Genomic DNA, 6,758 nt, shown 5'->3' with positions numbered 1-6,758 from the left:
TTCTAAATTCTGGTTTGAAGGGTTTATACCAGCGGCATTTTATACTTGATATGACGTACTGCTTGTATTTCAGAGATCTATATTTTGTATTGAAGGGTTTACTACTAAGTGATGGAATATTGTAATTTATATGTTCTACTAGTGGTATTTCTTCAGAGGTTGTATTTTCATTGTTGCACCAGATCTATTTGTGTGAATTACTGGAAATTGTGTCGGTTAATATGGAACATTATAGCATTTTCACACAAAAGTAGTCCCTATGGTGTTATGTCAGTGGTTGAACATAGGTACTGCCTAGAGATCATAAACGGTTTTTCAAATATTTTAATAGATCTGAAAAAGCAGTGGTTCTACCCAACACAACACCTAGAGGGGGTGAATAGGTGTCATTCGATTTTTTTGGTCTAATAACAAATATTGACAAGCAAGAAATTAAACAATGAAACAAATTACACAAATAATCAAACATAATGATGTGCTCACGAAGTGGAAACTCATTTGAAGAACCAAATCAAAATCTAAAACCACTCCGGGTGTAAGACACCACCTCAAATCATAATAGAAACTTTAATTGTTACAACCAAGAAAGAGGCGTTTAAACCTAAGGAAAAATTAGGTTTTCAGAACATTGGCTCGAGCGAAGTCGAGCGAACTTTCTGACATGAAATTCGCTTGAGCGACGTGTCGGGCCGAATCAAGCGAACTCTCTAACTTGAATGTAGCTCGAGTGAACTGTCAAGCCATGTTGAGCAAAGTCTCTAACTTGAATATAGCTCGAGTGAAGTCAAGCCATGTTGAGCGAAGTCTCTGACTGGAATGTAGCTGGAGCGAACTGTCGAGCCATGTCGAGCAAATTTTTGAGCCATGTCGAGCGAACCTCTTTTCTTTTGTCCTGCTCAAGCCGTTTTGACCCCCTTTTCACTTTGCACACTTCAACACTTGTTACAACACAATTTTACAAAGGTTTTCACAAGAATATGCCAACAAACTTATTTTTACATTGACAATCTCCCCCTTTGGCTGTGACAAAACCTCTAAGCTATAAATTTGGACCTAATCCTGACACACTCAACTCTGGATTACCAAATACATATAAAGTTACTCGAGATATTTTTGCACACTTGACAAACAGGTAAGCTTACCAAAATAAAAGTGCACAAAATATTCACACATGTGTAATCAATATAGTTAAAAGAAAAAATTCAAGTATACACTTGACAAGCACAATTTTCATAAAAAATTCTTCATTAAGAAAATATGACATTGAGTTTCAATGAAGCATTTAATACAATAGTAGATAAAAAAAAATTGTGTTTCACGAAGCAGATTTTCTTTCACTAGTGCTCCCCCTAAAGCATATCATCACTCCCCCTACATATGTGCTCCACTGTGCTCCCTCCCTTACATAACACTCCCCCTTTTTGTCACTAAATGCAAGGGGCTCAACCACCACCATCTGACTGGCTGCTATCATCCTCACTACGGAGGAGCTCCTCAATGTCATTGAAGCTTTGTTTGTGTTCTGCTCAAGCCGTTTTGACCCCCTTTTCACTTTACACACTTTAACGCTTGTTACAACACAATTTTACAGAGTTTTTCACAAGAATATGCCAACAAACTTATTATTACATTAACAAGATCGTTTTCAGATTTTGCGCACTAGTCCAATAAATGGTTGGCCAGATCATGACAATTTATCAACGTCAATTGGTTGTCCATTACAAATTCTTGTCTGAGTCTCCCACATTCTTAGAAATCAAAGCAACGACATGATGCAGAGATTTAATTTGTATTTTGTCAAGATGTGTCAAGACATGAGGGAGACATACATCAATTATTAATTATCAATAATCACTTAAAATATGTATAAGATTCTCTTTTAATTAATCATTATATTTAATTTGGATTTTCATTCTAATAAGCCATATTAAAATGTTTTCACCTTAATATCTAATATTTTTTTTTCAATTAAAAAATTTTCACCATATTAAAAAAGTTTTGACACCATTAAAAATTTTCAATTATGTTCATGTCATCAAATGGAAATTTTTAATTCTTATGTGTTGAATTGTGCACATGCAAAGTAACAATAGACATAATATTAATGAGAATGAATATTAGGCTATATTAATGAGACCGAATATAACAATAATCAAGAAGTCGGCCCTAGTTTTTCTTAGATAGAAAAACTTCTCTTTCTCTTTAGAAACCCCATCATCTCTCGTTCGGTGTAGGCGAGGAGTTTCGGCTCCTCCCACCCTCCTCCCTCCCTCATCACTCCTTCCTTTCATCTCTATTTTTTTCCTACACTTTTTCATTTTTGGGTGTTTTTTCAGTCACAGGTATGGAGGAAGGTCAATCTATTGCTCTCCGGTGTCTATCAACCAACATGAGCCCCACAACCGGCTTCTTAAGGCGCCAATCCTTCATATGGGTAAAGAGTTTCGCTTAACAAACAACAAATGTGTCAAGAAATTCTACACTACAAAGTCATTTTGTGTTCCCATTCATTAAATATTCAAGAGCTTTAATAAAATCTATGCTTTGACTAGTAGTGTATATAATAAAAGCCATCCTTTGGTGACATTTGCGTGGAGGGAAAATAGCAGGACCAGAGGTGGGAAGACATTTTCGCGTGGAGGGAAAACAATTGGACTAGGGGCTACAGTGACATTTTCCCTCTCCCTACCGACCCATAGTAGATAAAATTTGCTTTACTGCACCTTCCATTTTAGCTTGCTCGTGTCTTGAAGAAATACACTAATCACGTCCTCTGCTTACAGGAAGGGATTTAGCAAGCTAGCCTTAGGTTCAAAGTGTGGTGCGGCTGACAGACTTCACGATGGGCAACGGAAAATACTATATTTTTTGGGTTGATTTATGTTTCTTTCGCATTATATATCCTTTCCTATCCAATACGATTTCGGTAGTAGTGTTTGATAATTACTGCATGCCAACTAGATGCATGTGAGGGATTTTTCCATTACAAGAAAAACCATGTGGGTTACTTTACTAGGGCAAAACCATGAAGTCAGCAGTATATTGATTGTTTGTTGCTGGAGATGTCTTGATGGGGTTTGGGAGATAGTAGCGATGGTAGTATGATTTTTAAGCATATATAAGATTTAATAGTCCATAATATTGCCTCGTTGGGCAAAGGTTCTAGTTTTTTCCTAGCTTATTTCCCGTATGATTTTTCCATGTATTTCCATATATAACATTGTGGTTTGGTCGTATTTTTTTTCCATATCACACATGGTGGTTAGGTGTATGATTTTTCATGTACATGCAACTTAGGCAAAGGTTTTAGTTTTTAATTTCTTATCAAGCATAATATTAACTCTTTATATTTTGAAACAGTTCGAATCATCTTCTTTTATTGCAACTTAGGCAAAGGTTTTAGTTTTACTTTGTAATCAACCATGATATTAACTCTTTATATTTTGAAATAGTTCAAATCATCTTCTTTTATTGCAACATGATGGAAATATATTTTGGCCCAGATATGTTGTATTCTTCAACCTAGCAATATAGCATAATTATCACACAAAGTACAATAAAAATAGTAGAAGCTAAATAAAAGTTGTTGCCTGCATGATAAGCATGTTTATCTCAGGAATTATTCAGACATTTGGCATGGTTGTATGAATGCAGCATATCTAACTTAGGGGAAAACTTGATTCATAGATCACAATGGTGAGAAGTGTAAGAGGAGTATATGGACGAGGGGGAGGCTTTAGGGGCTCTGTGCATAGGGGCCGGGTTATTGAAGATGAGCAATCACCACCAACACATGGACCTAGACTAAGAGACGACAACCCTTCCTCGTCGGAAGACTCAACCCAACCACCAGACGTGGTATTTGAAACCGAGTTTCCAGATCGGATGGAATGTACAGGTAGATTGGCATGTCCTTTAATTCTGCATGATAGCAAATCTTATAAAACATCTGAGATTATATTTTTTGTACATATCCAACATGCTACATGGTTAGTTTTTTGTCTGGGGCTGCCATATATAGAATTGACATGATTTTTCCTGAAATGAGAATATACGTATGATGCAAATAAGACAAACGAATGTGGAGATTATTTTTTTTCATTAATGACGATGTGCTATATGATTAGTTTTTTGTCTATGGCTGCTATATATAGTATTGACATGAATTTTTCTGAAATGAGAATTTTAGAATCTGTGAGTAAGATAAAGGGCCATGGACGGGCAAAGGGGGCCAAGTTTGACATGTTGGAAAGCTTGGACTGATTAGTGTGATGATCTAGAATGAGGACACTAAGGTATCATGCGAGAATGCAAGTTTATTTAGTGGAAGAGTAACATGGATAGTGAAACAGTATGCTGACATGAGTTACGAACATTGGAATGATGTGCCCGAAGTGGAAAAAGAAGAGCTATGTAGTCGCATCCGCGTAAGGAACAAATTAATCATGCAGTCCAAGGTTTTAATGTGTTTTCATGTAGAAAGTAGTTTGGCTAATTGATGTATATTTATGTTGTGTTTAGGCCGATTTTATCATACAATGGGATAAAAAAAACCATCGGAAGGCGGTTACCAACCAACTACGGAGGAGATTTAGCTCTTTCCACTATGAGTTGCATAAAATATACAAAAGTTATGGAAGTCATAAAATGGCATTAGCAAGAGGAACCGAGTTGGTGGATGAAGTGGTTTGGAGGAAATTATGCATTAAATGGGGGAGTAAAGAGTTCAAGGTAAAGCCAGCTTGTCTTATTTAGAGTTTTTAGTTTTCAATGCCTTTCTAAATACAATTAATGCAATTCACCATATACTGTAGGTTGTCATTGGAATAAACTTTGCCACTTTGGTACTATTAATGATATTTTGGACCAGGCATTGTCATTGAAAAATAAGTTGAATAGGGAACAACTACGTACTAACCATACAGTAGGAAGGAAGTCCTTCGTTTGATTACTTGAAGAGAAGGTATTAATTGTGTGCATATTCCAATTAATTAATTAAATTAACTTATATTAATTACATGGTTGGTACATATTCAGAAATTTATTAGTTGTTCCTATGGTTTTTTTTTTGTTATTGGTTGTTGTAGCGGGAGAGTGTGACAAATCTGGTTGATTTTTATAAAGAGAGCCGATGGTCGTGGAAGAAGAGAAAGTTCGTGACAAATGTGACTGAAGATATCTATGTGAGTAACATTAAACAAACTGCCTCTAGCGTCGTTATATTGGATTCTAATTAACTGAGTCAGCCCAGATTTGTACTGGTTTTGTATAATGAATGCTGATTAATACATTATCTTTGATTGTTGTGAAAGAACCAAATGGTGGAGAAGCTGAATGCAATGGAACTAGAAGCTCGAATCAAGGAGGTAGTGGCAGTTGTCTTCAAGGAGGTAATGGGCAAATCACCTAGATATGCAAGGGATTTGGGTGGGACGGTTGTGTTAGAAACATCAGGAACAATGGGAAATGGTGAAAGTGAAAGTGCAAGTGCATTGTCACTGGATGCTCAGTTTTATAAGGACCAACTTGAAGCACTAAAAGCAAATGTTCAAGGAATTCTATTAAAACAAGCCGAGTTCGAAAATTTTTTGAGGTATTCAATGTCACAGCAGCAATCGCAAGGACAGTCTCCAAGAGTGACTCAGTTTGCTGCCTAACTTTGGTTATGTTCCAATTTTTGGGCTTTTTGAATTTTGGGAGACAACATATGGCAATAGTTTGGTGGTCGGGTAGATAACGAATGTTAGTGGCTTTGTTTTGGTCATGGATGTGTTTGTCTCAAGACTTTGAATGATGATTGGTGGATTGTCAGAATTTTGTGATTCAAAATGTGAAGACAAACAAATGTGGTTGCAATGGGTAGTTTTTGAATGTCATTGTACTGGCCATGGAGCATAGCTAAGTTCACAGCATTTGGCATACTGGTTGGGCAGCTACATGCCTTTTGAAAGTTGTGGGTCCACTCAAGATAAACAGGTACCTATTCAAATCTAATGAGTTTGTTGGAAATATAATATTTTGGGCTAGTTGGAATTAAAAATAGTGTTATGTACTGCTGGCTGTTTATTATTGAATACTATTTTGAGTACTAACTACTCTTTCTAAATATATGTACTGCTGGCTATTTATTATAACATAGGTTGAAGATTTAGAGTAGCTTGAACATTTGCTCTTGTGATGGTACAAAAAAGTTACCTTCGATCCCTTTAATTTCTTCTTTAACATGAGCATTTTCCATCATAGCTAAGCAAATTTTATGCATGCATCTACTTTAGCATGTACTGTAATCAAGCTTGAAGCTGTAATCATACATTTTTTCTTTCATTTAGAAAGAAAGCATGTAATAATGGATCAGGTTCAAGGCTCTAGATGAAACCAATACCATTTGAAATTTGAACTAATCCCTTACATCATGTGTATCCTATAATACATATATAGTTTCTTTTTTCGCAAAAAGGAAAAAAAAGTACTCAATTTATTTATATATATAACAAATATAGGGTTAGAACCTTAATTTAAAATTTGTAACATTCTTCAGCTTTTCCTTTTAGCTTCATGTAGTATTTAATTTGGCATGCATCATGTAACATCTACGGCCGAGTTTATTATGTTTTTAATGTTTCGATCGGCCCTGAAAGTCATGCCATTTTAGATCTCCATTTTGTAACACAAACTAAAGAACAGTGCATTCAGGGGCATCAAAGTGATTAAATTCTTTTGTCATGTTTTTTTTACCTTTTTTATTTTTTATTTTTCTC

General features: G+C 35.6%; 1 long non-coding RNA gene across 1 annotated transcript; it reads left to right on the top strand.

The window, feature by feature from the left end:
• The first annotated feature begins 4,574 nt into the window (after positions 1-4,574).
• LOC121267570 lies at positions 4,575-5,365 on the top strand. Its single transcript, XR_005941044.1, has 4 exons — positions 4,575-4,731; positions 4,871-4,963; positions 5,088-5,183; positions 5,313-5,365. It is a non-coding gene; the product is annotated as an uncharacterized LOC121267570 (long non-coding RNA).
• Positions 5,366-6,758: the final 1,393 nt, after the last annotated feature.

This window comes from Juglans microcarpa x Juglans regia, chromosome 5S (assembly GCF_004785595.1).
Source record: "Juglans microcarpa x Juglans regia isolate MS1-56 chromosome 5S, Jm3101_v1.0, whole genome shotgun sequence".
NCBI classification, from domain to species: domain Eukaryota; kingdom Viridiplantae; phylum Streptophyta; class Magnoliopsida; order Fagales; family Juglandaceae; genus Juglans; species Juglans microcarpa x Juglans regia.
This window is presented reverse-complemented; position numbering and strand designations above follow the sequence as displayed.